At 36.9% G+C, this 7,805-nt stretch overlaps 1 protein-coding gene across 20 annotated transcripts in view; it reads left to right on the top strand.

Annotated features, from left to right (window-relative positions):
* Positions 1-236: 236 nt before the first annotated feature.
* The window catches only part of LOC107090598 (adhesion G protein-coupled receptor L3-like), a 324,724-nt gene continuing 317,155 nt past the window's right edge, over positions 237-7,805 (top strand). For all 20 annotated transcript variants that reach the window (XM_015384080.1, XM_015384069.1, XM_015384068.1 and 17 more), the window contains exon 1: positions 237-758. The gene's annotated coding sequence lies outside the window, so the exon portion shown is untranslated. The remainder of the gene's footprint in view (positions 759-7,805) is intronic.

Raw genomic sequence — 7,805 nt, 5'->3', positions numbered from 1 at the left:
TTCTCTTAAATATTGCAGTCACAGGCTCACACAGAATGTAATATAACACAGGTCTCCTTGCGAGCCTCAGGCAAAAATATACACAATATAGTGTTGGGGGAGCCTTTGCAGCAGCATGTTATCCAGAGTCTGCTGCTAGGTGGAGCCCGAGTATACGGTGAGAGCGTCTGTGCGCATCCGAGCTCTCCCTTCCTTCACCTTTCCACTGGCGCTCCAAAACCGCCTTCATACAGATTCACTCCCAGCCAGTGCGCACTATTGGTTTGTCATAGTCGCCGTGAGCGCAGTTTTCTTTGGAAAATCACTAGACTTGGATGTTATTTTTTCTTAAAGGGGAAAAAGAAAAAATATATACATTTTCTGCTTTTAAGAGTCTTCTGGATACTCTTTTTGTTGTTTTATTATGACCGATGAGGTGTCGCTCTTCCAGCTTCCACGGGACGTGATGTAGCCCCCGCACAGAGAGGAAAGACTTGTGACTACATATTGGGATGTAAAGGAGAGAAGTGGGGACTGTGGAAAGCTTCTTGTTGTGTTTTCCTTGTTTTTTTTTCCTCCCCTCGGGATTCTGGAAGCCACAACCAGACTAATTCATAGGAGTCTAAACCGAGCGGCTGGATTCGCTGCTCTGTCTCCTCGATCCCCTTCAAGCAATCAAGCAACGTTTGAAGAGGACACTTTTTTTTTTTCTCCTGGTGAAAAATTGATGCACGCTTTGAATCCGTGCATGTGCACAAGTAATCTTTAAGCACGGCGCGGTAAGTGTGGCGTTCCTCTGCATTTTTCCTTGTGCGCGCATCTACTATTATCCTGCAGATTCAGCTCAGGGCGATGATAATGTCCACCAATGAAAGCCTGCAGCGGCGTTAGAGGCGTTAAACTCGACTATTAATGACTTCAAACTGGAATATATGCGCGTTTTTTTATGATAAACCCAGAGTTGATCAGTGCGCAGGATAAAGGGATTTAAATTTCCATCTGGGACTAATTCATCCGACCTCTCAACGCTTGATTATCCTCCAATTAATCAGTATTGCTGCTGTTTTTCTCTCTGGAGTTTAAACCAAAACTATTGCTGCTGAGCACAGAAGTTTTAAAGCTCAATGCATATGAGGGAAGTTTTTTCCCCTTTCTTTTTGCTTCCAGTTCTGTGAGATGCACCTGACTCTGAAAGGCTTTGTGTCTTTGCAAAAAAAAAAAAAAAAGGTGCTGGAAGAAAACGCAGGCCTGGGCTGTGCAGCAGCGTCTGAATTTTTTATTAAAGGCTATGAGTGTGTCTTAAAAAATGTAAAAAAAAAATAAAAATAAAAAAACAGGCCTGCAGAGCAATTGGCGTGCAAAATCCACACCTTTCCACCAAACACACAACTCTTTGTTGACTTGTTTACAGCTGCAGGGAATATCCAATGCCATCAGAAAAGCATGAAAACTGCACAACACGCATGATTTTTTAATGCACAAACAAAAAATAGTTGCAAATGGCTCCAGATTTAGTAACAATCTGGAGAGAGGGGCAAACTTCAGTTTTAAAAGGCCCCACTGTGTCAAATCCTTCAAACCGTGGCGATGAAGTCTTTAAATATGGATACAATTTGGAATTATATCTGATTTTGTCATTTTTATTCAGCATTTTATTCAATGCATCCTTATCTGACAATTAGGACCATGATATCCAGGACTGCAGCACCATCTGTCATATACACAGCATATAGGTGGAATTTCCCTCAAGCAAATGACACACATTTTTTTCACAGTCTGCACACACTTCTTGCCTTTCTAGCAGCAGTGAAAAACCTTGACTTCTCCCCCACCCTCTAGGGGGAAACTCAAGGGGACATTTGATGCTTTTCGACTAAACTGTTAAGCCAACCTGCACTTTGTTTTGTCTCATCCGTTTTGACTCAGTTTTAAGTGCTCCTCCTTGAGGAATATAATCTGGGTGGTATTTAATCTAGCTGTAGTTGAACCCAGCATCTGGTGTGATACCTGATGGGGATGGCACTGCAAGAAAATAAAAGTGATTCCTGCTTTTGCAAAATTCGATCCGCGTTCTTCTTAGCGAATTGGACATCTAAAGGAAGCAATGTTTCCTGGTAAATCTAAGTAAAGAAGCAGAAGGTGAAAATAAAGTTTAACATAGCACGAAAAAGGGTTGGAAGACGAGGATGAACAGTTTTATCCAATTATTCATTAAGATGATAAAAGGGATTCTCAAAAGTTAAAGTTAGTAAAGGAATAAGTTATCACTTTCTTTTGGCTAGTTAAACACATTTTCATATATATGTATTTTTGTATGTTTTTTAACTAAAAAAAAAAAAAAATCATAGATCACTTATTACGATTGGTTGGCCATAATCACTTTAAACATGGATTATCAGACTTTTACACATATTTTGTTCCTTTATCCTTTATTCTCAACATAAGAATAAAGAAGTAAATACCTAGGTTTCGGCATTCAACGGCAACACTTTTCGCTGCGGAGGTTGTTACTGAATGGAGGAAAAACTCAAAGTGTCAGTGTTTTAAAAATAAATTATATAACACAAAGGCTTGAGATAGGAACATGTATTTTCTGCATGTAAGCTGAAGCTGTGGCTTAAAACAATAAACATTGGAATAAAATAAAACAGAAAGCTTCTTCCCTGTTTACACAATAGTTTATATAATTTCAATAAATGATCTGAACTCATAACCTCTAAGGAAAAGGAGCTTTCTTCCCCATGAGACATGGTGGAGTAAACATAATTAGGCTGTCTTGTTCGTACAGTTTCTTGTTTTTTTCCTACTGAATTGTGCATTACAGTAATGCAGGTTGATTTTTCTGCCGCCTGAAAAAAACAGCAACTTTTGTTTGATTTGAAAGAGGGTGCACCTCTTCATTTCTCTAAAAAAATATTTCCATTGATTTGATTTTTGCCATTTATGTAAAGAAAGGAGCACTTCAATTTGTGACTGCTGCGTGAAAGAAGCAGGCTTTCATGCAGTCTTTATTAGGTTAGGGTTGGGATTTAGCTTTATGGTTTATCCGATATAGCTTTACATATAAATTTGCATAATTTCCTTTCTTTTTATTTTGTTTAGTGAGTATACTCGGGTGCTTTAGTGTACTATCGGCATATTTCTATATGCTTTTTTAAATTCAGGAATGTTGTAGAGGAGATTTTGCTTCCTCAGCCTTAATTCTTTGTTGGTTTGTTGTAGAAGTTGGAATTAAGATCAAGGAATTACATCACCTGAGTTTAGAGTTGTGAGATTTTGTTGGTGACCTGCTAAAGCTCCAACTAGGCAATAACGATGCATTTTTATTAACTCTACTGGTCTTTCAGGATAAATCAGAATGTAGATAAGTTGATTTTTCTAAACCAGATGTTTCAGAAAAGTTTTGTAGTGGCTTGTCCAACAGAAGATTGCTGACCTGACAGGCGTTCAGGGGAGAGTTAGTCGATGTAATAAAAGGTCATGGCTAAGTACTCTGACTGTTCAGACGGTTGTATACAATTATTTAAATGAGAAGTTGTGGGAAAGGTAATTGTGTGGTAGAAAAAGGTGCACAATCACTAGGAATAACTGACACCCTGTGAGGATTGTGAAGAAAAGCTCACCTGAGGGTAGAGGAGATTATAGAAGTGTGCGACTGACTGCGACTGGAGGCAGAAATTCCAGGGACACTAGATGTAGACGTATCCAGGGCATTGACTGTAACCTTTGTGTTCTTTGGGTAATCTGACGCCTGGAAAGATGTTTTAAAAAAAAAAATCTCTTTCTGGGTTTGGAGGAACAAGAAATTACTGTTTTCTTTTAAAAGTTCCACGTTTTTTTCTGAGCATGTTATTGCCTTGCCTGATTTGTCAGAGAGCTGGCCTGACCTTAACCCTAGAAGAAAATCGACACAGCAATGCAAAAACGAAGGGGAGAGACTCCAAAAGTTATGGAGATAATATGAAGGGGGTTTCTAGTGTTTCAGTCTGCAATCCTTTCTGAATTAACTATCATTTTTTATTCATTTAAGCAAAATTCCCTTTTTATTGAAAGCAGAATTTTTGAAGATTCATTATCCATTAGTAAGAATTATCTATACTGATAGATTGACTTATATCAACCTGTGTAATAAGTCGAATCCTCCTTAAATTAAATTACTAAAATTTCTCTTTCTATGATATTCACATTTTAGTTGAGGTACGCAATCAAATCCGAAACATGTTGACCAAAACTAACTTGTGCAGCACTCTCCGTTCCACTGCTTTAATGAGATACAAGCCACCAGAATTGCTGTTTACATCTGCAACATCCAGATGTTTTACTTGCACTGCAGCCATATTGGATCCTGATATCTGCTCTGCAAGGGCAGCTCTGACATTTGAAATGGAATTCCTTTTTCAAGTGGCCTTCTGGTAACGTTGGCATTGGTTATCTTTATGTCTATGTTTTATTCTTAGTAAGTAGCTAGAAATGTTTCACCCACACCTTCGAAATATGGAAAAAGATTAATATATTTAGATGTCTTTTGAAGGCAAAACGGTATGACTGCATTGCAGTTGTTTTATTTGTTGTTTATAGCAATGTAAGTCCAAAAAATAAAATAAAAATGTCATTCCCATAAACATGGCTAACCAAAGCTTAACCCCCTTAACAGATTCTGACCATAATGAAACAGGAATGATGCTGATTTAGATTGTGCCCTGTTTGGGCAGTGATCGAGTGGAAACATCAAAGTTATTTAGAATATACAATTCCCACACTGTGAGAGATACTTGCTAATAAGTAGAACTCTCCACAAGAAGTTATCGGAACCTGACACAGATTTTAGTTGTTTGCAAAATCTTTTGGTTTAGAATTGTGTTAAAAATGGGAAAAAAAAGAAAATGCTTGAGGTTCAATCTTGTACTGGTGTATATCTAATAGAAGCTTCTACATAAGTTAATATTTAAGTGTGAAAATAAGTGCAAGAATGACAGATGAGCAACTTTTGTTTTTGTCTGTCCACTTAAAATGTTTGAAAATATTTCGGAAGGTCACGGGCAGCAGGGACATTGGATTTTCTGTTCATAAAACTAAAAAAACATAATTTCGGTTGGAGATAACAAAAGACGACATTCATCTTTCCAATCCTTTTTTTCCCCTTTTTTTACTGCCAGCTGGCAATTACTGCAAAATGAGATGAAGTGCAGCAATTCTTGTAAAAATTGTTGGTCTCTATGGCTACCATTCAGCAGGCGCTTTCTTACATGTGGAAACTGCAGCATTGCCTGCTTTTATACAATACAGTTCATACAATAACAGACTGTCAATACTTGGTGCACTGGTCTGCTTTGTATAAAATGGAATTAATTTCAGCTGCAATAGTGGATCTGAATTAAAATGGTCATAAACAGAAAATGTATTGAGATGTACAGCTACCTATGTGCTTAATATACATGTTCTTGTGATTCCAATGAGAAAACCTTCGGAGATTTGCACAACTAAGGATTTCTCTGCGCTTCCTTTATTTCTGTCCACTCATACATTTCAGCCTTTTTTTTCTTAGCCAGCAGCTATTTGTCTCTTTCAGCACATAAAAACCTTAAGAACACCACATTATTGTTCTTGAAAAAAAAACATCTCTTCTTTCCATTTTATTTATTCATTTATTTATTCATCATTTTAACTCTTATCACAAGAGGCACAGTCTGGGATGCTTGACAAATTAGAAAATACGTCCAGTAGAGAAGAGATGAGCTCTGGATTCAGACATGCTGTCTAAATGATGGATTTTTAAAACTTATTTGGCAGTTGAATGGTTGTTTATCCCTGCGGCTGGATGCTGACATGCTAAGCATCGTACAGATATCTTCAGAAGGGTGGAGATGACAGTTTATACTGTTGGCTGACTTTGTCCCTGGGAGCTGTAAAGCAACTGGAAGGAGACAGAACGACTGAATATTCCCGTTTATGCCGTTCCATACATAGCTTATAAACTCGTAATGTCCGTCCTTTTAAAAATAACACAGACAGGTCACTTGGTGCGGTGTATTCCCATTCCTGTTAGGTAAATGTCACTGGCTGCTAACCTGAGGCTCCTTGTCTTTCTGTGACTGCAGCCGTCATGCTGTTAGGCGTAAGGCAGGTCACTCAGCTGGGGCCCTCATTCTGGCAGGAATGTCAAACAAGAAAAGAAGCAAAAGCTTGAGTAGGGGAAGAAAAAAAAGGCTTGTGGCCAAGAAAAGGTCCGCAAGGTGCAAGCCTCTCAACACTTTCCCTGACCTGTCTCATAAAAAGCTCGGACACAAAGGTTTTGACACAAGCTTTCACAAAACTCTGAATGTTAAATTGTAGGAAATGGGGTTAAAGTTTAGATGGAGATTTGATGGGAAGAACAGACAATTTCTATTTTGGGGGGCAAAAGGTAGAGGTCTTCAGACTGGCCTCAATGTTTGGGGGGCATTTATGTGTAAAAGCCTTGAAAAAGCTGAACACAACAGCTGCTGAAAGAAAAGAAACAAATTGATGTACTGTATGGCAGCACAGTTTGAGTAGAAAGGTTTAAGTGACTGACATATATGTTGGTTTTCTTGTGTGTTTGTCACAGCCTTGAATCATGAAAAGAGCTATTGGAAAAATGTGTGAAATTGGCTGTAAAAATGCAACATGACATGAGTGAAGAACATTTTGAACAGATGCACTTATGTCAGAGGTTGTAAGAACCTGTGCATGAGGCAATTTCAGCTTTCTGTGAAATACTGAGGAAAATCAATGCTGTTTGTTCATCTACCATGAGTAAATTCAATATGTTGTTTCAGAAATATAGACTTAATCCTTCTTACAATTAAAAAATATATATATGTGTATATATATATATATATATATATATATATATATATATATATATTTACATATACACCTTTTTAAGATTCAACTCAAATAAATTACAAGCAGAGAGAATAAAGGTCAGGATTTGCACTGGATAAAATCGAAATGTAGATAAGTCATTTTTTCTTAAAATAAGTGCATTTGTTCTTGGATTAAGGAAGCAATGGAACAAGACTTTTAACACTAACAATAAGAAAACCTAATTGGATTGTCTTCTCATTCCATTGGCAAACTATCTCATTTACCTACTGAAATTATGGGTAAATTCATTTAATTTAGGCTTTTTTTTACTTATTTCTAAATCGTTTTTTCCAGTGTGAACCCAGGACCATCTAATCTAAATGGAGGGGTAGACTTGCGTAACACAAGAATAGAAAAAAGTCTGTACCTTTGCACCAAATCATAAAATGTTGGTAAAAGATTTTAAGTGCTACAGTATAATATTTTCTTATAGATTGTGCTCCATGGTGAGTTGACTACTTGCTGGTTATGGAATGTACAGCTAAAAATACCTGTTTGGACAACAGGGGCTATATTTAATTTTTGGATCATTATCATTATCAACAGTTAAAAGATAGTTGCTTATTTATTTTTATTGTCTTCTTACACGGTAACCGCTGAGCTGCACTTGAAAGCCGTAAAGCATATTATTAGAAAATGACACTGCCTGATGCTTCTGTTAGAACAATAAATGCTGATCCTGCTCGCTTTTATTATATTGTTTAGAATTTTGGCTCAATTGCTAGCTATGTGCTTCTAGCTTATAATTATAAGCTCATACTTGCATATATTAAAAGTTGGTATGTATTTATTTGTGTTGCTTGGATTCTTAATTACATGAACAAAGAAGTGTAAAAAATATGTTACTCATACAATTGTGTTGTTGAACAGATAACGCAGCTTTATTTAGTTTCTAATTAGTATATATATATATATATATATACCGGTATATATATATA

This window comes from Cyprinodon variegatus, unplaced genomic scaffold (assembly GCF_000732505.1).
Source record: "Cyprinodon variegatus isolate N-32 unplaced genomic scaffold, C_variegatus-1.0 Scaffold302, whole genome shotgun sequence".
Classification (NCBI taxonomy): Eukaryota; Metazoa; Chordata; class Actinopteri; order Cyprinodontiformes; family Cyprinodontidae; genus Cyprinodon; species Cyprinodon variegatus.
Note: the sequence above shows the minus strand (reverse complement) of the source record. Positions and strands in the feature narration are given on the sequence as shown.